The sequence below is a fragment of the Musca domestica genome, unplaced genomic scaffold (genome assembly GCF_030504385.1).
Source record: "Musca domestica strain aabys unplaced genomic scaffold, Musca_domestica.polishedcontigs.V.1.1 32, whole genome shotgun sequence".
In the NCBI taxonomy this organism is placed as follows: domain Eukaryota; kingdom Metazoa; phylum Arthropoda; class Insecta; order Diptera; family Muscidae; genus Musca; species Musca domestica.
Window position 1 is genome coordinate 5,009,920 of NW_026712311.1, and position 23,523 is coordinate 5,033,442.

General features: G+C 35.3%; 1 protein-coding gene and 5 non-coding genes across 7 annotated transcripts in view; 1 reads left to right on the top strand and 5 right to left on the bottom strand.

Moving 5' to 3' along the window:
* The window catches only part of LOC101900142 (circadian clock-controlled protein daywake), a 396,529-nt gene that overhangs the window by 346,511 nt on the left and 26,495 nt on the right, over window positions 1-23,523 (top strand). The window lies entirely within an intron of this gene.
* TRNAM-CAU (transfer RNA methionine (anticodon CAU)) lies at window positions 13,878-13,950 on the bottom strand. Its single transcript has one exon. It is a non-coding gene; the product is annotated as a tRNA-Met (tRNA).
* Window positions 14,359-14,431, bottom strand: TRNAM-CAU (transfer RNA methionine (anticodon CAU)). Its single transcript has one exon. It is a non-coding gene; the product is annotated as a tRNA-Met (tRNA).
* TRNAM-CAU (transfer RNA methionine (anticodon CAU)) lies at window positions 14,908-14,980 on the bottom strand. The gene has a single exon. It is a non-coding gene; the product is annotated as a tRNA-Met (tRNA).
* TRNAM-CAU (transfer RNA methionine (anticodon CAU)) lies at window positions 17,293-17,365 on the bottom strand. The gene has a single exon. It is a non-coding gene; the product is annotated as a tRNA-Met (tRNA).
* On the bottom strand, window positions 18,652-18,724 carry TRNAM-CAU (transfer RNA methionine (anticodon CAU)). The gene has a single exon. It is a non-coding gene; the product is annotated as a tRNA-Met (tRNA).

Consider the following 23,523-nt stretch of genomic DNA (forward strand, 5'->3'; position numbering starts at 1 on the left):
ACCCATGTTTGTTGGTGAGTTTATCGTTAGAAAATATTTTTTAAAAAGTCCACGTTAGTATGTTTATCCTAGAAATAGCTGTGGAGTAGGAGGCCTCTGAGCCCACCTACCTAACACAAGACGGCCTCTGGGCCCATCTACTCCACAGTTGACGGTCTCTTGGTCTATCTACTCGACAGTAGATTGGCTTCTGGGACCAGCAACTCAACTGTAGATGGTTTCTGGGTCCATCTACCCGATATTAGACATCCCCTTTCGGTGGGTCCTAGAATTTTTTTTTACTAAATCCGTGTTCAGGGGTCCTTGAACATTTTTTTTACCAAATTCGTGTCCAGGGGTTCTTGAACATTTTTTTACCAAATCCGCGTTTAGTAGTCCTGAAAAACATTTTTGAACAAATCCACGTTTAGTAGGTCCTTCAAAAGTATTTTTTTGCAAGCCATTGAAATATATTTTTCAACAAATCCACGTTTGGTAGGTCATTGAAAAATATTTTTTAACAAATCAACGTTTGGTAGGTCATTGAAAAATATTTTTTAACAAATCCACGTTTGGTAGGTCATTGAAAAATATTTTTTTAACAAATCCACGTTTGGTAGGTCCTTGAAAAATATTTTTTTAACAAATCCACGTTTGGTAGGTCCTTGAAAAATATTTTTTTAACAAACCCACGTTTGTTAGGTTTTTTATAACAAATTCACGTTTGGTAGGTCCTTGAAAAAGAGACGTTTGGTAAGTCCTTGAAAAATATTTTTTTAACAAACCCACGTTTGTTAGGTCCTTGAAAAATATTTTTTTTAACAAATTCACGTTTGGTAGGTCCTTGAAAAATATTTTTTTGCAAGTCATTGAAAAATATTTTTTAACAAATCCCCGTTTGGTAAGTCCTTGAAAAATATTTTTTTGCAAGTCATTGAAAAATATTTTTTAACAAATCCACGTTTGGTAGGTCTTGGAAAAATAATTTTTAACAAATCCAGGACCTACCAAAGGTCCAGGAAAAATATTTTTTAAAAAATCAACGTTTGGTAGGTCCTGGAAAAATATTTGTTAATAAATCCACGATGGGTAGGTCCTGGAAAAATATTTTTTCAAAAAAATTCCACGTCAGGTGATCCTTGAAAAATATTTTCTTCCTTAAAAAATATTAAAAAAAAATATTCTTTAAAAAATCCAAGTTTGGTGATCTTTTGGTCCTTGAAAAATATTTTTTAAAAATCCAAGTTTGGTGGTCTTTTGGTCCTTGAAAAATATTTTCTTCCTTAAAAAATATTTTTTTTCTTAAAAAATATTAAAAAAATATTCTTTAAAAGATCCACGTTTGGTGATCTTTTGGTCCTTGAAAAATATTTTCTTCCTTAAAAAAGTATTAAAAAATATATTTTTTAAAAATCCAAGTTTGGTGGTCTTTTGGTCCTTGAAAAATATTTTTTAAAAAATCCACGTTTGGTGGTCTTTTGGTCCTTGAAAAATATTTATTAAAAAATCCACGTTTGGTGAAGTTTTGGTCCTTGAAAAATCCACGTTTGGTGGTGTTTTGGTCCTTAAAAAATATTATTTAAAAAATCCACGTTTGGTGGACTTCTGGTCCTTGAAAAATATTCTTTAAAAAATCCACGTTCGGTGGTCTTTTGGTTTTTGAAAATATTTGTTAAAAAATCCACTTTGAGGGACTTTTGGTCTGTTGAAAATATTCACAAGTTTAAATGCCGAAAATATTTTTTAAAAAATCCAAGTTTGGTGGTTTCAGAGTCCTTGATTTATTATTTTTATTTATTTTTTTTTCGGAAAATCCATATTTCTTCTATTGACCCTCCAAAAAAATTGATTATACATCTCGTTTAAATTACCTCACTGTGCAGCATACTTTCAGGGGCAAGCCACATATGCAAGGACAAAGTTGAAAATGACTTCCATAGACGGCTATATTAAGCAGTGCCAAAGGATAATAAAACGTAAAAAATTAAACAACATGGTTAACTTTGTTTTTGCAGTTCTGCTGTTGTTGTTGTCCGCTTTTTTGTTATTGTTTATCTCTCGAGTGGCAACGGCAGTAACGCGAAGTGAAACATCTCGGCGCTGAACGTGCCGATTGTTTATTACCCGTAAATTGTTTTGAAGGCACCCAGTGTAAGTAAAGGAGCCGTAGTATTTTTTCACCATCATTTTTTCTTAGAAATCAATTTAGCGTGACCTTCATTTCAAATTTTTCCAATAGAAATTTTTGTGTTTATCACAAAACAAAGGGAAAACAAGTTCAAGCTCACTTAAATTCAAAGAAACCAACAGCATTGATGTTTACCTAAAAGTATGCTTTACTTAATTTCAAATTGTTCTTTGTTCATCGAGTTAGTTCCAATTTTTTTTTTCATTTCTAATATTCCTGGAAGTAATCAGAGAATGGCTGTGATATTTCTTTACCAGGTTCTTTGACGAAAATTTGAAATTTGCCAAATTAATTCGAATCCTTTCAAATTTCTAATTAATGTAGGAATTTTGAAACAAAATTTAAAATTTCTTAACTTTAGAATCTAGTCATCAAATCTGCTCCGAAAAATTCCTGAAAAATAAAAATTGTATGCCTGCAAATTTCCATCAATGTCCATATTGTCCATTTTCTGGTTCGCAATTAAGCTGTTGATAATAATGGTGATCATCATTATCATCATCGCCATCATCTCAAAATACAAAAAGCGAGAGTGGAAAAAACAACATTTTATCGTTTCCATTTTAATGTAATTAAAACATTTTGTGATATTTGATAGGGTTTATCGCATAAACAAATCACGTTAGCGGCTGCCTGCCATGAAACCCCATTTTATGGCTGCTTTAGCCGGAGGGGCCCCATTTTATATCCGAACAGCAAAACCACACTTGCACTGCCATGCATAGCCATTCATGGCTGCTGATGTTGATGTATCTAAAAGTTGATGATAAAACCACAACAACATAAAGCTTAATTATTATTCTAAGAGCTATTGTTGTTATTGTTATTTTGTTCGTGGATTTTGCCAGGATAACACGCGAGAGAGAGGGGGGTTTATCGCAAACTAACATGATGCCATGCCATGCCACATAAATCAGCCTGCCACCCACAAATAGGAAAAATAAAGAAATGCTACCCCATTCAGAAAGTGAATAGCGGTTGATTACAAGAGCATTTATGACATGGCGGCTGCGGGAGCCGAGATAGATACTTGTCGCTTAAAAGGAAATTTAATTAAGGATATCACAACAACATCTTCAAATTGAACCAGGCTCCTTAATTACAATATTGAAATGTAACAAAGTAAATTTAAGGACCTAAAAAGGAATATTTACGAAATATTTTAAAGCCCACAAAACCTGAATTTTTAAAAGAAATTTTGTTCAAGGATAACACGAATTTTAAAGAATTTTTCATAAACCCACAGCCTAACAGACTAGTATATTTTTCGAGGCCAACAAACGTGGATTTTTTAAATAATACTTTTTAATGACCCATTGACCACCAAACGTGGACTTTTTAAAAACTATTTTTCAAGGACCCTTTGAACACCAGATGGGGATTTTTAAAGATTTTTTTAGGACCCATAGAAATCCAGACGGGGATTTTTTAATGAATATTTTTCAAGGACCAAACGTGGATTTTTTTAATGAATATTTTTCAAGGACAAAACGTGGATTATTTTAATGAATATTTTTCAAGGACCAAACGTGGATTATTTTAATGAATATTTTTCAAGGACCAAACGTGGATTTTTAATGAATATTTTCAAGGACCAAACGTGGATTTTTAATGAATATTTTTCAAGGACCAAACGTGGATTTTTTAAATAATAATTTTCAAGGACTAAACGTGGATTTTTTAATGAATATTTTTCAAGGAAAAGCGTGGATTTTTTAATGTATATTTTTTAAGGACCAAACGTGGATTTTTTAATGAATATTTTCAAGGACCAAACAGGGTTTTTTTAAATAATAATTTTCAAGGACCAAACGTGGATTTTTTATATAATAATTTTCAAGGACCAAACGTGGATTTTTTATATAATAATTTTCAAGGACCAACGAACCTGGATTTTTTTTTAAATATTTTTCAAGGACCAAACGTGGATTTTTTAAATAATATTTTTCAAGGACCAAACGTGGATTTTTTAAATAATAATTTTCAAGGACCAACGAACCTGGATTTTTTAAATAATAATTTTCAAGGACCAACGAACCTGGATTTTTTAAATAATATTTTTCAAGGACCAAACGTGGATTTTTTAAATAATATTTTTCAAGGACCAAACGTGGATTTTTTAAATAATAATTTTCAAGGACCAACGAACCTGGATTTTTTAAATAATAATTTTCAAGGACCAACGAACCTGGATTTTTTAAATAATATTTTTCAAGGACCAAACGTGGATTTTTTAAATAATATTTTTCAAGGACCAAACGTGGATTTTTTAAATAATAATTTTCAAGGACCAACGAACCTGGATTTTTTAAATAATAATTTTCAAGGACCAACGAACCTGGATTTTTTAAAAACATTTTTCAAGAAACCATAAACCAACGAACCTGGATTTTTCAAATAATAATTTTCAGGGATCCAACAAACCTGGATTTTTTAAATAATATTTTTCAAAGACCCAACAAACCTGGATTTTTTAAATAATATTTTTCAAAGACCCAACAAACCTGGACTTTTTAAATAATATTTTTCAAGGACCCATAGACCACTAAAAGTTGATTTTTTAAAGAATATTTTTCAAGGACCTATTGACCACCAAACGTGCACCTTTTTTAATGAATATTTTTCAAGGACCTATAGACCACCAAACGTAGACTTTTTTAAATGAATATTTTCAAGGATCCATAGAACACCAATTTTTCAAGGACTGAAAGTCCACCAAACTTGGATTTTTTTAAAGAATATTTTTCAAGGACCAAAATTTCAACAAACGTGAATTTTTTTGAAAGAATATTTTCCAAGGACCAAGAGATCATCAGAGGTGAGTTTTTTTGCAAGAATATTTTCCAAGGACCAACAGATCACCAATTGTGGTTTTTTTTAAGAATATTTTCCAAGGACCCATATAACACCAAATGTGGAATTTTTAATTAATATTTTTCTAGGAATATTTTTAAGGACCCATAGACCACCAAACGAGGGTTTTTTTTACAGAATATTTTCCAAGAACTCATAGAACACCAAACGTGGATTTTTTAATGAATATTTTTGAAAGACCCATAGAACACCAAACGTGGATCCCTTCTATTGTGGAGCAACTGAATTCAGAGGCTGACATTAGGGGTGGCTACGGTAAAGTAACAGGCTTCTTGTAGATATGCTGGTCTCATAGACCTTTACTGTAGAGTAGTTTGCCTCAGAGACCCTCACTAGAGAATAGCTGAAATCAGAGGACACTACTTTAGAGCAGTTTGCCTCATATTAGGTGGCCTCTGAGGTATCTACTGGGGTTATTTATTCATATTTTTATTGAAATTAAAATTGTAAAAATTGCATTGCATGCGTTATTATTAATGCATATTTTTGGAAGGGCTTTTCAATCCAAATTTCTTTAGGATTTTTATATACAAATCTTCTTATCCACATTATAAATTTTTAAATCTTCTTTGACAAAAAAAAAAAACCCAAAAAGGACATTTCCTGCGAAATCTAAATATGAAAACGATTTAATGTCAAGTGACCATAACAGGAGATATCTGTCACTTTCGACACTAAAAATATGACATTTTTGGGAGGACAATCACATATCATCATGATTTAATTTTAGAACGTTTTTCTTTCTATTAAATTCGTTTTCTATACTTTTGTGACACAACAGAAAAAAAACGAAACTTAGTAAAACCCATATCTCAAATGGTGAAATCTTTTGTTCGGTGGGTCATATGTTTGACATCAAATGTTAAGATTTCTCGTTTTTTTTGTGTTTTCTATTTTTTTATTTCATATTTAAACAATGATTTTTAGTATAATGTTTTTTATGTCATCCGTTCTTTCATTGTTGCAAAAATAGTGGCAACAGGGAGGACGGTCACGGAGGGACGGAGAGAGAGAGGGGAGAAAAATGGCACAACAAACCATTCAACCTTTTGTTAGATTGTTGTTTGTTTGAGGAAACAACCACAACAACAAAAGAAATTGTATATCAAACACATTTTATTTAGTTTTTTAAGTTTAAAAAAATGCCAGCAACAACATTGAAATGAACAATGTCATAGCAAAGGGTGACCCGAGGAAAGGGGTGATCATTATCTCAGTTTGACATGGTCATTTCAATCGTAGGGTTAAAAAGGTTCGATGTTGGCATAATGGCTTAAGAAGGTTTCCATAAAATTTGTTACAAAGAACATTTAACAATTTTTTTCTTATAAAAAATATCATTCCAAATGATATTACCCTTTATTTATCTTTTACCATATATTTATTTTTCATTTGATGAGACAACAGGAAAACGGAAAAAAGGTCACTTCCACATTACATACATTGCATGAACCTTGCTCCCCTCTTTTGCCTTCCTCTCCGCACCCCACCTCCCGAGTAGAATGTCGTCACACTCACACATATGAAAATGGTTTTCCACATGACTGACTCAAAAAAAAAAAAAAAAAAAATCTACTGACATTAATAGCAAACAAGCACTCAGCATCAGTTTTCCATTATAATGCAGCAAGTCAAGCGCTTGGGAAGGTGAGAGGAGAGGGAGCATACAAAAAAAATAATTTAATTTAAAAATTAATGAAAAATAAAGTAACACATACAAACGTACGGAACCAACAGACAAACAAAATGACAAGTGCTGTTAATGGGGTGTCATATGCCAATTGATACACCGAGATATGGATGGGCAAAGGAACGTGATAGTTTCATTTACAGATGACATGGATTTAATGCCTGCAAGGAGAGTCAACAAAATGTGATTGGAATCTCTGATACTGTAGAGTAGCTGGCTACAGAAGCCTCTACTATAGAGTGGCTGGGTTTAGGGGTCACTATTGTAGAGAAGCCGTACTCTGAGGCACCTACTTCAGATTATTTGGTCTCACCTCAGAGGTCTGCACTGTAGAGTAGCTGACCTCAAGGCCCCTACTGTAGTGGAGCTCACCGAAGAGGCCTCTACTCAGGACTCAGCACCGAAGAGGCCTCTATTGTAGAGTATCTTGTCTCAGAGACCTCTATTGTAGAGTAGGTGGACTCAGTGGCATCTACTGTAGACCAACGGGCCTCACAGGCTACAACTGTAGAAAAATTGGCCTCACAGGCCTCTATTGTAGTGTAGCTGGCCCCAAAGGCCTATACTGTAGAGTAGTTGGCCTCGGAGAGCTCTGCTGTAAACTAGCTGGCTTCAGAGGCCTCTGCTGCAGAGTCGCTGGCCTCAGAAGCCTCTACTGTAGAGTCGCTGGGCTCAGTGGCGTCTACTGTGGAGTCGCTGCCCTCTACTGGCTTCAGAGGTCTTTACCTCACAGGCCTCCACTGTAGAGAAGCTGTCTTCAGAGGTCTTTACTGTGGAGTGGCTGGACTGAGAGGTCTCTACTGTAGTGTAGCTGGCCCCAGAGGCCTATACTGTAGAGTAGTTGGTTACAGAGCCCTCTACTGCATATTTGCTGGCCTTAGAGAACTCTGATGTAGTGGAGCTGGCCTAAGACGCCTCTACAGGGTTGCCCATATTCGACGGACCCATGTCGTCATCTTCGGCCATTTCGATGACTCTTTGGGCCCATTCCAATCGACGAGGCTTGTCCGCAGCAACATTCTTTGCGTCAATCAAATCAATGCGAATAATCCGTTGTAAAGTGGACCAAGCCATGCCCAACTGCTGAGAACGGCGTTTTTGGGATGTTCTTGGGGACCTCTCAACACTGGCTCGTACGGCAGCGATATTCTCGGCCGATTGCCTTGGTCGACTTTTATATGGCCTCTTCGGATTAGAAAGAGCCTTACCAGTCGAAAATTTTTCGTATAAACGCTTAATGGTGTTCTTAGAAGGCGCACTTCTCACATTTTTTAATGTTTTAAAAGCACGTTGAGTTTTCACAATTGACTTCTTCTGTTGAATGTAAATTTCAACTATTTCAGAGCGCTCGCGTGGCGTGTATTGGTTCATGGTAAAAATCTGCTTGGACTGACGCTTCAAACGCGGTATGTCATTAAGCGATGTGACATCTCTGTCAAAAGTTATGGCGTTGCCAGATGGGTCCGTCGAATATGGGCAACCCTGTACTGTAGAATAAATAGCCTCAGATGCCACTACTGTATAGAAGCTGGCCTCAGAAACCTCTATTGTAGTGTAGCTTACCTCAGAGACCTGTACTGTAAAGAAATTGGCCTCAGAAGCCTCCGTCTAGATTCGAAGGTCTCCATTGTTGAGTAGTTGGCATAAGGGGTATCTGGGCTTTAGCTGGACCTAAAAACCCACTATTCTACGATACGTGGCTTCAAAGACCTCTGAAGTCGAGTAGCTGGTCTCAGAGGCCTCTAACGTCGTAACTGACTTTTAATGCTTTTTTTGCAGAGTAGCCGCTCTACTGTCGAGTTATTAATAACTATAACTTCTGCTGGAGGACATCAGTGAAAGGTAGCACAGTTTTAAGGCCACTGCTTCGAAAATGCCAGCCCCAGAACCTCTGGGTCTCTATTTTCCATTGCAGTGTTATGAACACCTCATTTCTCATCCCTCATTCCACTCAATTACCATCCCAATTGCAAATGGAAATGGCCAATTACATTTTCATCCTCGGTATCTGAATGTATCCCCATTTTCCTCTACCTCACAAATTATCACGAAACTGTCTCAATTATTCTGGTAAACAATAAAACAGGCAAACAGTTGGTCTGCCTTTAAATGTGTAAAGATTTTCAGTGCACTTCTGGCTGTCTTCCTCCGCTGGCAGCAGGCTGATATCGAGGGAGAGAGAGAGAGAGGCAGGCGAAAATAATCTGACTTCCTTTAGATTAACTACCTTGTAATTTGCAACTGAAATTGTGGTGTTTATTGTTCCTCAAGGAACAATATTAAAATGCATTGTCCTGTTACCTCCTCCTCCTCCCTTTTTGCTTTGCTTTGTTTCTCCTTTCTTTGCTTCGAATGATTTATGTTTTAATATTTATTTTCTTCTTAATGTTGGGATATTACTTTTGTGTGTTTCCTACTTATAAATTTACACTTGGGTTACTTTGTACAGCTGTTACTGTAGTTGTTGTAATTGTTGTTGTTGCTGCTACTGCTATTGTTGTTGTATTATGTAAATATAAATAAAAAGTCATAAACTTTTGTTTTTGCCAACAAGTGTACGCCAATAGTGGACGAAAGGCATAAAACAAGTCCATTTTATTGCATACTTTTAGTTGTTTGGTTTTTTGTACACAAGTTTTATTGCATACTTTCAGGAGCATTTCACAATTTTTATTTTGATACTTAAAGAATAAAAGAGAGTAAATAAGAAGAAGTTATAAAGAATCGATTTGAACAGGCCAGTTCTTCCCGATTATTGGCAGCTACAGCTACTCTTCTGTAGAAACCTCTGGCGTCAGGCGCTCGATTCTAGAGGTCTCTGAGACCATCTACTTTATAATAGGGTCCCTTGTAGTAGGCTTCTTTGGCCAACAACTCTACGGAAAAGGCCTCTGAAGACACCTACTCTGCAATATATTTGAGGCCAGCTATAGTATAAACCTCTGAGGCGAACTAATCTACATAAGCAACCTCTGAGGTCAGCAACCCTAGATTACCGACCTCCGAGGCAACAACTCTACGGTAGTGACATCTGAGGCTGGCAAATTCACACTAACGGCCTCCAATGTCAATTACTTCACCGTAGAGGTCTCTTAGGTCAGAGCAGTCTCTGATCAAGAGCAGTTACCTTTCGTGGGCAGCTACTCTGAAATAGCGTCTTCTGAGGCCACTTACTCTACCAAAGAGGCCTTTGAGGACATCTACTCTACAGTAGTTGCCTTCCGACCAGCTACTCCACAGTAGATTCTTCTGAGACCATCTAGTCTAAGGTAGTGGCCAGTCACTGTAAAGTAGAGGTCTCTGGGACCATCGACAGTAGGGACATCTGACGTAAGCTGATGGTTAAAAGTGACCTCTTGGACAAGCTATTGAAGGTTTCTGAGGCCAGATAGTCTACAACAGGGACCTACGAGCCCAGCTTCTGTTCAATGGAGCACTCTGAAGCTATCTGATCCACAGTAGAGGTCTTTGAGCCGGCTTCCCCACAATAGTGGCCTCTCGGACCAGCTACTTAATAGGGGAGGCCTTCGATGCCAGTTACTCTACAGTAGTGACTTCTAGGGTCTGCTGCTTTACAGTAGAGACCTCTGACAAGAACAACTCAAAAGTAGTTTTCACTAAAATCGCCGGATACCAATCCGTTAGACTATTGCGTCTGGAGTATTTTGGAAAGCAAGATTGGCACTAAAAAATACCAAAGTGTCGAAAAAAGAGTGCTCTGATAGCAGCTATTCTGCAGAAGAGTGTCTGATGCCACCAACTCCATGCTGTTGATTCTGGGACCGATTACTATGAAGTAGTGGCCTCTTATGGCAGCATTTTTATAGAAGTGGGCTCTGAGGCCAATCTATTTGTGTTATTCGCCAGATATATTATTCGGTAGAAGGTTCTAAGGCTCCTGCTTCACATTACAGAGCTCCGAGGTCAGCTAATCTTAAATAGAGGGCTCTGAGGCCAGATATTCCACAATAGACGGCTCTTTGGCCTGCTACTTCACAATAGAGGGCTCTGAGAGAAGCTACTCTACAGTATAGGCCGATGATGCTATCTTTACTGCCATGCTGTAGATTCTGGGTTCAGTTACTATGAAGTAGTGGCCTCTGATGGCAGCATTTCTAAAGAAGTGGCCTCTGATGTATTTTTATTGATTGTATTATCCCCCAGATATCCAGAGACAAAACTATTCTACGGCAGAAGGTTCTAAGCCCAGCTGCTCCAGCGTAGTAGCTTCTGGAACCATTTACTATGCCGTAGTGACCTCTGATGGCAAAATTTCTACAGAAATTACTTCTGAGGCCAATTTATTTATAGTATTATTCCCCTATGTAAAGATAAGTCTGTCCCGAAGCCTCTCTCGCTGTACATTTATCAATGTAGAAATTTGTCAAAGTTATCCCCGCAGGCCCACATATGTCCTTGCTGCCTGTGTATATGTGTTGGCAGATATGTACCTACTTGTAGATGATTAATTAATTGTAATCAATAGATCAAATCACAAACATTTACATATCATATAATTTAAAGGCCATCAACACTCATAATGTGTTGTTTCATTCTCATCTTCTTTACCCCCTTTAAACCTCCGCTATCCCTCTTATTTTCCCTTTACAAACTAAGTCAACAAGGCTATCAATAACAAAGCAATAGAAATATTTCACATGTCGTTGAAGTACGATAAGAGACCTCTAGGGGGCAAAGCACACAATATAGTATGAGAGAGTGAGGGAGGGAGAGGACAAAAACACTCAAAATCAGTTATGGAGTGGGAAATGAATACTGTCGCAAAACAATAATATTTATTAATTGTTATAATGAGAACAACAAAGTGAGTGGTGTGTCAAGGAGACAAGAGAATGTATAGCATATGTTAGGGCGGTCGGATGCATGTACAGCAGAGTCAACCTATAACCCATTACCACAAAAGACTATAGAAATGATTACAAAATTTTCCCTGGAAAAACAAACAAACCAAACTCACACAAAAGACTCATTGTCTGTTGTCGTTAACTCACTGCCATCGCTGCCACAAAGAGCCCAGAGCCAAGAGAGACATAATGATTGATATGTTAACTGTGCTTGTTAATCATATGTGTGTGTGTGTGTGTGCATGCGAGTGTGTTCACATGTGTTTGTAGGTTTGTGGCTGAGCTATTGTAACCCTAATGAATGGCAATTAGCTTGGCAAATGAGTTGAAACAATATCAATAGGGAGGGTGGTAACGTGTGTGTGTGTGTTGTGCTGCAGTTGAAGTTGTCTTTATTGAGTTTGTGATAGAGGGCAGGAAGAGAGATGATAAAGAGAAGGCGGAGAGAAGCAATTGATGAGTTAAGCAATTCATTGGAATATTTGTAAACAATGTAACATTTTGTTTGTGTCTTGACTAGAGATATTGTTGCTTAATTGTATAAATGCATGCATACTATGAGGGGCTTGCATGATGAAATTCCGTAATAATGCCTAGTTGTGGGGATGTAATTTAGGAAAGTGCGTAAAATTCGGGAAATTTACACTTGTTTTAAGAAACTTTTGGGAATATAGAAAAAAAAATAAATAAAAAAATTAAGAATAAGAATAAATAAAAAATTAAAAAATAAACAAATAAAATTCAAAATTATTACATTGACCTAGAAAATAGTTAGTTCCCCATAATTCTGTTACGTTTTAGAAGTGTCCTAATATTAACTTAGAATATGTTTAAGAAAAAGGAAAATATTTTAAAATTCCACGAGTAAGAGTCCAGAAAAAATGTTAAAATCGAAGATAAAGTTTCTGAAAAAGATTTAAAAGTCCACGATTTTTTTCTCATCCATCCATCCATGAGTCATGGATTTAGTCTTCACCAATTCAACGATTTTAATAAAAGGTCTTTTAAAAAATTATTTTTTAAAAATTTAAAAAAAAAATATTTTTTAAAAAATCCACAAGGGTCCTTTAAAAAATAATTTTTAAAAAAAAATTAAAAAAATATTATTTAAAAAATCCACAATTAAAGGTCTTTTAAAAATTATTTTTAAAAAATTTAAAAAAAATTTTATTTAAAAAATCCACAATTAAAGGTCTTTTAAAAAAATATTTTTAAAAAATTTAAAAAAAATATTTTTTAAAAAATCCACAAAGGTCTTTTAAAAATTATTTTTAAAAAATTTAAGAAAATATTATTTAAAAGTCCACGATTAAAAGTCTTTTAAAAAATATTTTTTTAAATTTTTTTCAAAAAGTTAATTTTTAAAAATCCACGATTTAAGGTCTTTCAAAAAGTTAATTTTTAAAAATTCACGATTTAAGGTCTTTAAAATTTTTTTTTCAAGAATCCACGATTAAACGTCTTTTTAAAAATATTTTTTAAAAATCCACGATTAAAGGTCTTTCAAGAAAATAATTTTAAGGAATCCAATATTAAAAGTCTCCCAAAAATATATATATTTTTTTAAAACATGATTAAAGGTCTTCTGAAGAATTATGTTTTTAAAATCCACGATTAAAGGTCTTCTGAAGAATTATGTTTTTAAAATCCACGATTAAAGGTCTTCTGAAGAATTATGTTTTTAAAATCCACGATTAAAGGTCTTCTGAAGAATTATGTTTTTAAAATCCACGATTAAAGGTCTTCTAAAAAATTATGTTTCAAAAATCCTCGATTAATGGTCTTCCGAAAAATCATGTTTTAAAAATCCTCGATTAATGGTCTTCCGAAAAATTATTTTTTAAAAATCCACGATTAAAGGTCTTCTGAAGAATTATGTTTTTTAAATCCACGATTAAAGTTCTTCTTACTATTTTTTTTAAATCTACGATTAAAAGCCTTCCAAAAAAATATTTTTTTTTTTTAATTTACTATTAAAAGCCTTCCAAAAAATTATTTTTTAAAAATCTACGATTAATGGTCTCCCAAAAAATGTTTTTTAAAATCAACGAGTTATGTTATCTGACCTTTGCTTCGACAAATATTAAAAAATTCTCAGATTATAACCTTCTCCAAAATCTCTGATGTGACTTCCAATGCTTGCTTTCATAGCCTATTAAAAATGGCTAGTACCAAGTGTCCCATAATAATGAAATTAGGTGTAGATTTCCGTGTAATTTTTGAATACTATATATGTTCCTGCATGAATAAAAAATATAAAAAAAGGAAACAAAAAACTAATTGCCCCGAGTGAGGCTCGAACTCACGACCTTAAGATTATGAGACTTACGCGCTGCCTACTGCGCCATCGAGGCTATGTTGGGACGGAGACAAAGGACTAATATTAAAGAAGCAACCATGGGGAAAATGCATATGTGAAGTATAAACTTCAACAGCAACTGTCCTTTTCTTACGTACTTTTGAGTTCGCTTTTGCGTAATGCTTAGAAACTCTAGATTTTTTATCCACAAAAAAATATTTGCATTGAAAATTCTTAATTTTTATTTTTGTATTAAGAATTCATTGTCATTTATAAATCCAATTATGTTATAAAAACACAAATGCCATAAACATGCAATAAGAAATTAAGAAATGCAGGATCAAAAGTCCAAATTCTTATCTCTATGGAGTATATAATCTATGGAGAATATATGCATCAATTCTTCTTAATTTTGGAATCGAGAAGAAAAATAAAATTAAAGAAGAAAATACCCAAAAGAAACTGCCCCGAGTGAGGCTCGAACTCACGACCTTAAGATTATGAGACTTACGCGCTGCCTACTGCGCCATCGAGGCTATATCACTGCAATTTCAAAAGGTTTAAATCAATCTAGGGCAAACAAAAACAATGCATATGGGAATTATAAACATCAAAAGCTATTGTCATTTTAATTGTTGTTAAATTACATAAAATTATTATTATAGTAAAGTCAAAATTTAAAATTTCCATTATTTATAATTATTTTATTCTGGTTCTTGATGCGCCTAACAATCTGGAATTTGAGGTGCAAAGAAATATATTTAAATGTTATATAACTTGATTTTTATTTTGATATTGACAATGAATTATCATGTATCACCACAATAATGACATAAAAATACGACTGCCATAAAAATGCAAAAAGAAGACAAATATAATTAAAACAAGAAATGCAGGTTCAAAAGTTCAAATGCTTATCTCTTCGTAGCTATTTTATTCATGCAGAATATATGCATTGCATTTTTTATTCTTTTGAAATTCAAAAGAAAATATAATTCACCAAAAAATAACCTGCCCCGAGTGAGGCTCGAACTCACGACCTTAAGATTATGAGACTTACGCGCTGCCTACTGCGCCATCGAGGCCTTGAGAACAGAGAAATCAAAATGTCTTAATATACTTATGGAGAGTAGAAAAAAAAATCAAAAATAATGAGAACTCCATTCCACATCAAAATGAGATTGTGTAAGACAATGAAAAGCATCAGCGAGTACTTTATATAGTCTAAAGAGAAGGATATATACTATAGAGAGGATGAAGAAAATAAGGGTTTATCGATGTAAAGCTAAAAAAGGAGACCTCATGGGACGAACTCACAAAAGAAATTGTCTATAACTGGATCAACAGGATCTTCTTTCCCCTCTATCTATTCCAAGCCTGTTTCCTTGGCTGTGGTTTCCTAAGATAGTAGATAGGGAAGAAAGTGTCTGTATTAGGCGTGTGGAATAGGTGGAGGGTCTCTATAGACAAGAAGGCACACTAAAGGGGTGACTATAGACGACATCACCGACGTAGGCAGGGGGTGAGCACAGGGGTCTCGGGCCCTTCCGAAAAGGTACATTTTTAGATACTTTTAGAGCATTTTGCTAGAAAATCTCAGTTTTTTCGGCTGACCGAGATTATTTATATTAAAATTGATTTTTTAGACCACCTTAAGTAATCTTTATAAACGCCCGAAAAAAATTCTTTACTGATGTACAAAAACTGGCTTTACGACAACTTCAAGGTCTGCTCAAGGACCTGAGCAGAGTATATTCAAGAGAAGCTGAATGGGGTCCTATATCACTTAAATGGAGCTCCACTTATGGTAATGTTTATCAGGGTGTAAGGCAGGGAATACCTAGGTTTCTATTGAGCTTACGATCTTGTCACTTGGGTAAAAAATTTTTTGTCTTAGGAACAATTTTTAAAATGACTCCCGGGGAAATATCCCAGATAAAAACAAGGGAACTGAGGGTTTCTTTCTGAAACCTAGGTATTCCCTGCTTTTATCCCCTTAGTAAATATTACCATCGTTCTCCACTTATAAACAAACGTTCTTTTTATAAAAACATCAGGCTACCCCCCAATTGTGAGTAAATGTTAAACTTTTATGATGAAGTACGAGAAGGTGTTGAACGATAAATATTCACATATTCATATTCACATCAGATCTCTGGCTGAGGGAAATATTTAGATATACCTAGTTTGAAAAGAATCGTTTACCTTTTTCCAATACATAACAGATATATGGATTGAATATAAGTATTCAACATTTTGAGCCGTTGTGATGGAGGTACCAGAAGGAGTGGCCCGACCTATCCTATCTACATACCAGACCTATTATTGTTAAAAATATGTATTGGGATATGTGAAAATTTAAGAACTCTTATTTCACAATTTACGAGTATTAGCGTTGAGATTATCCAAAATGTTGACCCTTTGTGAGGGAGATACTAGAAGGAGTACAGATACAAATAGTAGGATTTTCAAAGTTTGTACAAAATCGAATGATCCCTTCTTGTTCTGTGAGGTAAACAATTTTCTGTCAAAATGTTGACCTTTTCGATAGAAGGTGGTACCAGAAGGAGTGGACCGATATTGCCTATCTCCGAACTCGATCTAAGTTTGATAATAATATTACTATGTACCAAGTTTGGACCAAATCGGATACTCCCTTATAGAGTTATCGTCCGCAGATAGTAAGACGGACGGACATCGCTAGATCGTGTCCAAATGTCCTGAAACAGATTTAGTTCAAAACTAGGGTCTAAAACCGTTATTTCGTTGTGGCACGTTTTGGCCGTATCAAATGATATATACCCCCTCTAGCCATATGGCTGAGGGTAAAAAATTGAATTTTGTCTCCCGGTGTTATACTTTAAAAAATCTTTGAAAACTTTTTGAATGAAAAAAATCTCTTATTTTTAATATACTGAGAAGGTTCGTGGGAGCTATAAGCATATATAGGTTTGATTTTTTAGGAATATTTTCAAGAACTATTAGAGTTGTTATAGGATATCAAGATGACAGAATTCTATAGAGTTTAAAAAGGGAGTTTTTTAATTTGTTATTTCTGAGAAGTGAATTTTTAAAAATAACGAAATGTGGAATCTGTATAGGTCGGAAAAAGAATACATTTAGAACCAGGCGAAAACACTTGATGCATCTTGAACTAACAGAAAATTGAGAGATTCTAGGGGTTTGTTATTTTTTCCATAGAAGAAAATTTGTTCGTTGTATCCATCTTTCCGAAGTAGGTTTCTTAGAGCAGGCTGTTCGTATATCAGGGTATATTGATAGAGATTAATGTCAAATGTTTATATAGAAAGCTTGAAAATTACCAGATAATAATTTATGTACTTTCCTTTAGACCAATGGGCATGTTTTCGTATAGCTTTAGCAGGAAAAAACACATTGCCCCGAGTGAGGCTCGAACTCACGACCTTAAGATTATGAGACTTACGCGCTGCCTACTGCGCCATCGAGGCTATGTCGCAAGGGAATCTGAAGAGGCATTGTGAGGTTATACATTTTAATATTAAGAAGTATTCAGAGGTGACAAGAAATAATATTTTTATCCTCCAACGTACATAGTATGGAGGGTATATTAAGTTCGTCATTCCGTTTGTAACCAACAATATAATAATTTTAGACCTAAAAAAGTGAAATTCAAAGACGAATTAACCCTGTTCGTTCGTCCGTCTGTCTTTTGTAATTATCCCATAGTCAAAACGAATTAAGATAGGATGCTAAAATTTTGCACAGATAAGCCTTTCGTCTGCAGGCAGGTCAAGTTCGAAGCCCCATATCGGTGCACGATATTATATAGCCACCACACAACAGAACCCTGATATTCCCCGGTTTTTTGATTATTGTAGCGACATTATTCACCGAAGTTGTTCCAAATTTGGTATTTGAAGTTCGTAATGGATACTACAGCCTATGACAGAAAATTGTCTATGCAGGTCCAGGTTTTCGTATAGCCCCCATATAACGATACCTCCCGATATTCGGTATTATCTTGATTTTAGCGACATTATTTACCGGAATTGTTTCGAATTTTGTATTTGAAGTTCGTAATGGATACTACAGACCAAGACAGAAAATTGTCTATGCAGGTCCAGGTCTGCGTATAGCACCCATATAACGGTACCTCCCTATTTTCGGTATTTTGGTAATTTAAGCGACATTATTTACCGGAATTGTTTCAAATTTTGTATTTAAAGTTTCTAATGGATACTACAGCATGTGACAGAAAATTGTCTATGCAGGTCCAGGTCTTCGTATAGCCCACATATAATGGTACCTCATTTTATTTTTATTTATGTTGATGATATGAGCGATATTATTCTCCCGAATTGTTTGAAATTTGGAAGTTTGAAATCGCTACTACAGCCTATGACAAGAAAATATTAATGAGGGGCACGTCTTCGTATATCCCCCATATGTTTTTATTTGAGCGGTATTTTTCGACAGATTTTTTTTTTTTTTGAAATGTTTTAAGTTCCTTCCAAATAGGAGAGGGTATAAAAAGTTCAGCCCAGCCAAACTCATCTGTCTTTTTTACTTGTTTAATTTTTTGAATTTTTAAATCCATTTTATAATAACTAAATTATTTAAAAAATAAGGACTTTTAAATATAACAAATTCGGAGGATATTTAGAGTTTCATTTTTCAAAATATTTTTGAATTCCATTTTCAGAATATTCACACTGGAATACACAACTGTAAAATATTTCAAATATACTCACAGTATAGCCACCAAAAAATTCACTGCCCCGAGTGAGGCTCGAACTCACGACCTTAAGATTATGAGACTTACGCGCTGCCTACTGCGCCATCGAGGCTATGTTTAGAACGTTTCTCAGAACTTTCCAAGATTTCTGCGAAGTAAAAATATTGGGTAAAAATAAGTCCAAGTTTCAATTTAAAAAATTAGTAACATTCATACGTCTGGGGGGTCAACCCAAATAATTAAAATCATTCATACGCCACCGTGTCGTTTGTAAAACAACAGCTCATACGACGCCCTATACCCGAAACAGAAAAGAAATATGTGGTACAACTGTACGTTTTTCTGTGGATAACAATTAAAAACAAAACCTTTTAATAAAAATATAGTTCAACTTTTAGTCTCTCCCTCTCTTTCACTCTCCTACTCTCTCCCCATATTTTAGTCTGCATTGTAAATATGTCTACAATGGAAAAATGTAGGTTAAAAACTAAACCTATCACAAAAAAAAAAAAAAAACTGGCACGTGAGAAATTTAACCTATTGTCATAATTTTCACAGATATTCGCATTTAAAAACCACACGCATACACATACATTTTTTCTAACACTCTGAGCTAGCTATTGTTTCCAACTCAAGTTCTCGAAAAAAAAAAAAACATTTATTATTAAAAATTTTACATAAAAACAACTCGACTATTTTTTACACACACGAACACTTTGAAAAAAGGCCAACTTTAAAAGAACCTTGTGTAAAATAGCCAGCAAAAAAAGCGGGGGGTAAAAATTAAAACACCATAGCCTACATTTAGGCATAGCACATTTTTATGTATTTGTGTTTAACCTCATCACAACATTTGTGTGGCGAATTTTACATTGAATAGTTTTGGTTTGAATTTTCATCATGTTTTTCAAATGATGGTAATGGTCGGTTGGTCAGTCGGTCGGACGGTCGGTAATTCCACAAATGTTTTGCTCACTTGCTGCTGCTGCTATTCAAATCTGTTCTAGGTTGATTTTTGTAGTTGCTGCCTTGTCTGATTGTTGTAGTTGTTGTTGTTTTTTTTGCAAAAAAATGTAAATTATTTTTCAGTGGTCTGTTTTGAGGTCTACAAATTGCAATGCTTGTTAAAATTGACGGTCAAAGTACGATTCGGACTACTTATAAATCTACGAATGCACACACTCACACATACATCAAATTCACACGAATACACACACACACACATGTATTTAGATAGCTAGCCATGCCTGGCTTTCAAGGTATCAATTAAAACTGCAATAGACTGGATGGTTTTTGTGATTTTTTTCCAATGACCATTTGGGGTTTCTGTGGCAAGTCATCACACAATAATAATGCTGATGACTTTTGCAATTTTAGAGTTTGGTCAGCGGGAAGGGGAAAGTGGGAGGGAATTTTAAAAGATAATTGAATTGGTTTTTGAGTGAAAAAAGGACTCATTAACGTGGATTTTTAGGGAATTTTGTTTCAAGGACTCAGAGTAGATTTTTAGAAATCCTAATTCAAGGATTTTTATACGCTCAGCAATATGGCTACAGAGGGTATATACCATTTCATAAGGCAACAAGTAAGAAAGCTAAAAGTTCGGCCCGGCCGAATACCGACCACAATTTAGAATGAATTTGGAAATATTTAAAAAATAAAATCCGTTTAAAATTCTGTTAAAATTTTAAAAATACCGAATGTAGCCATTATATTAGGGCCTATACGACGACGTGGACCTGCTAAGCAACTTTTGTCATACGCCATTACAATATTCAAAGGCCAAACTTGAAAAAAATCGGTGGATAATGTAGCTGAAATCATAAAAAAAACAAAATATAGGGAGCTACACCAAAAAATAGGGGGCTACACCAAAATGTGGATCTGCACAGGCATTTTTCTGTCATAGGCTGTAGTATCCATTTCGAACTTTCATTTTCAATACCAAAAGTCCTGCAGACATAATATACATTTGAGTAAAATGTTATTAACCTACTTCATTTCGTTCGGAAGCTAGAGTGATTTTCAAAAATTCCAAATTCGTTTCAAGAAATTTGGAGTCGATCTAGCGATGGCCTGCCCGCCTGGCTGCTACTCACGATAACTTTCGCAGGGAGTATCCGATTTGGCACAAACCTAGTACAACATAATATTATTTTCAAAATTATATCGAGTTCGGAGATGGGTTACATCGGTCCACTCTTTTTTATACCTCCCCCACAAAAAATCAAACATTTGAAAAGTACCTCCCCCATAAGAAAAAGTACCTCCCCCACAAAGGGTCAACATTTTGAATATTTATAACTCGTATAAAATGTAATGTAAGAGTCCGACTATTTTCAAACTATACACATCACAATATTTTCATAAACCCAAGGTCTGGCGTGAAGATAAAATGTATCGGTTCACTCCTTCTGGTACCTTCCCCACCAAAGGGTAAAAATTTGACATAATATATTTATGAACCTCATAACATATCTATGAGCTCATAAGACGCGAAATTAACGCCCGATTTCATACAGTCTTGGCACAGCTCAATATTTTTCTCAACACAAGATCTAATATCTTTATAATAGAGATCGGATAATTCCTTCTGGTACCTCCCCCACAAATGGTCAAAGTTTTGAATAACCAAAACGATCATAAAATCCGAAATAAGCATCCGGTTATCTTCATATTTCACACATCTCATTATTTCTACTAATACAAGATCGGCTGTGAAGATGGGATATATCGGTCCACTCCTTATGGTATCTCCCCCACAAAAGGGTCGAAATTTTTAATATCCATGAAACTCATAAAACGCAAACTTAATATCCGACTCCATTCAGACTTCGGACATCTTAGTATTTCTATTAACCTAAGATCTTTTATAGAAATTGTAGAGATCGGAGCATTCCTTCTGGTACCTCCTCCACAAAGGGTAAAATTTTTGAATAACCAAAAAGATAAGAATATCCGAAATAAGCATCCGATTCTCTTCATATTTCACACAGCCGATTATTTCCACTAACACAAGATATGCTGTGAAGATGGGACATATTGGCGCAAGATTTGTTGTGAAAATGATAGATATCAGCCCCTGCTGGTACCTCACCCACAAAGGATCACAATTTGCAATACTTACAGGGTGAGAACTGCAACAAAGTCAAACGCCATACTTTTAACATTTTTTTTTTTTAATTTTATTGAATGAAAGCGAAAAATGTCGGAAATAGCATCAAATTTTAGAATAATTTTAGATTTGTTCGAATTGGTCACCTTTGGCACGAATTATGGCCTTCAAATGGCCAATGAAACCGTCACACGCTGCAAGAATGTTGCTCTGCGATATTTTGGCCCATTCCCGGCGAAGCGCTTGCTTGAGGTGATCGACACTTTGGTATTTTTTAGTGCCAACGTTGCCTTCCAAAATACTCCAGACACAATGGTCCAACGGATTGGTATCCAGAGATTTTGGTGGCCATTGTGCACTGGAAATGAAGCGATTAACCTCATTTTGTAACCATTTTTGGGTGGCGCGTGTCTGAGTATTGTTGGAAAGGTGCTAAGTCCTGTTGGAATGTCCAAAATCTGCCGCCAAAAGTTTTGCCTGCCTAAGGCTTTAATACACCTTCCAGAATATTTTCGCCGTAATATTCGGCATTTATTCTGACGCCACGTTCGATTAATATGAGCTGAGAGCGACCATCGGCTGTTATGGCGGCACACACAATCACCATGGCCGGCTCTTGAGTTCTGTTGGTCAACTGAAGGTACACATTTTCAGCTGACCTCTTTGGCATGTAAATTCGATCATTTTGTTTGTTTACAAACTGCTGGACAACGAATGTTTTCTCATCGGAGAAAACAAAATTCGGCAGTTCACCACTTTCGGCCAAGCGAAGGAACTCTTCAGCTCTTAGCTATATTGAGTCTATTTTCTTTCTGTTGCGGTGTAAGTTCTTGCACTTTTTGGAATTTCAATGGCTTTACCCCTAGCAAATTTTTCAAAATTTGCCGAATGGAATATTGCAATATGTTCAGCTCACGAGCCATTTTTCGGGCACTGCAACGCGGATTTTGATCAAGTCGCTTCTTTATTTTTCGAACCATTTCTGCTGATGTTGCTGTTTTCTTTTGTCCACTTCCTTGACGTCGGGCTACGCTACCAGTATCACGGTAACGAGCGATGTTAGGAGACACAAAAGATTTACTCACATTTAAATGCTGGAGAGCTCTTAATATAGCCACTTGTGGTTTTCCAGCCAAATATAAAGAAATCGCACTATCACGCTCGAATTCCATCACGAATAACTTTTTTTCCGGAAAATTCTCACCAAAATGCTTTTGTAAGCTTGTAAAAAATACAATGAGTTGTCACTGGAATAATTTTAACAGCTGTCGGACGAGTGGCTTAGAAATGACAGCAGCCTGAAGTTGGTGGCAGTTTTTTTCATCTCACCCTATATATCTGCAATAACTTGCGAAACAAGTAGGCGATTCACATATCAAAGCAATATTTTTTATCTGTAGTGGAATATTTCGGGTCCGCTATATCTGGTACCTCACGCATAATTCCACATTTTCCAAAAATTTGCACATATCTCATAGAAAGTATAGGAAGTACAGGGTTGTCCATATTCGACGGACCCATCTGGCAACGCCATAACTTTTGACAGAGATGTCACATTGTTTAATGACATACCGCGTTTGAAGCGTCAGTCCAAGCAGATTTTCACCATGAACAAATACACGCCACGCGAGCTCTCTGAAATAGTTGAAATTTACAAGAAATCAGTTGTGAAAACTCAACGTGCTTTTAAAACATTAAAAAATGTGCGTTTATACGAAAAATTTTCGACTGGTAAGGCTCTTTCTAATCCGAAGAGGCCATATAAAAGTCGATCAAGGCGATCGGCCGAGAATATC